Below are 814 nucleotides of genomic sequence, written 5' to 3'. Positions count from 1 at the left end.
TGATGTGGCAGTGGAGGCTCTCATTTATCTATGTCAAAAATTTGGAAGTTACCTGGCCAACTGATTGGAAGAGATCCATATTTGTGCCCATTCCAACAGAATGCAGAAATTGTACAATATCATTAATATCTCATGTAAGCAAATTTTGCTAAAAATAATTTTTAAATGTATGTAGCAGTACATTGACAGGGAACTTCCAGAGGTTTAAGCCAGATTCAGATGAAGATGTGAAATGAGATCTATCATTGCTGATGTCCAATGGATCTTGGCTGAAAGCAGAGAATACCAGAAAGATGTCAAGGTAAAGCAGGCAGGGGTCAATCCCACCAGCACTGACTCCGTCATAACTGGGAAAGACCAGGAGGTGAAGCTGCAGCCTGGCCAGGTTCTCTACTTGGTGAATGAACTTTATCCATATATTGTAGAGTTTGAGGAAGAGGCAAAGAGTCCTGGCCTGGAAACACAAAGGAGGAGAAAGAGGTCAGGTGACAGTGATTCTAGAGAAAGGGATGTTACATAGGAAATTGAGCTAGGGACAGGACTGGACTCCAGGAGTAGTCCTACTCAATGCTTTGTGCCCTCAAAGAAAGGGGAAGATGCATCAACCAAGAAGGAGGCAGTAGGCCACCAGAGTCAAGGTTTGAAGATATCTATGCAGGATCCCAAAATGCAAGTTTACAAAGATGAGCAAGCAGTGGTGATAAGTATCCCAAGGCCCCGTCACCAATGGCTGGTGTTACCATGGGCCTCCATTTCCATTCTGAAGGCTGTGACCCAGGAACACCTGGAACTCCTCAAAAACATGCACACTGGC

General features: G+C 44.3%; 1 pseudogene; it reads left to right on the top strand.

Annotated features, from left to right (window-relative positions):
- The window catches only part of LOC102839952, a 45,362-nt pseudogene that overhangs the window by 37,705 nt on the left and 6,843 nt on the right, over nt 1–814 (top strand).

Source organism: Chrysochloris asiatica, unplaced genomic scaffold (assembly GCF_000296735.1).
Source record: "Chrysochloris asiatica unplaced genomic scaffold, ChrAsi1.0 scaffold00074, whole genome shotgun sequence".
Lineage (NCBI taxonomy): Eukaryota > Metazoa > Chordata > Mammalia > Afrosoricida > Chrysochloridae > Chrysochloris > Chrysochloris asiatica.
The sequence above is the reverse complement of the archived record's forward strand: the minus strand, read 5'-3'. Positions and strand labels throughout refer to the sequence as shown.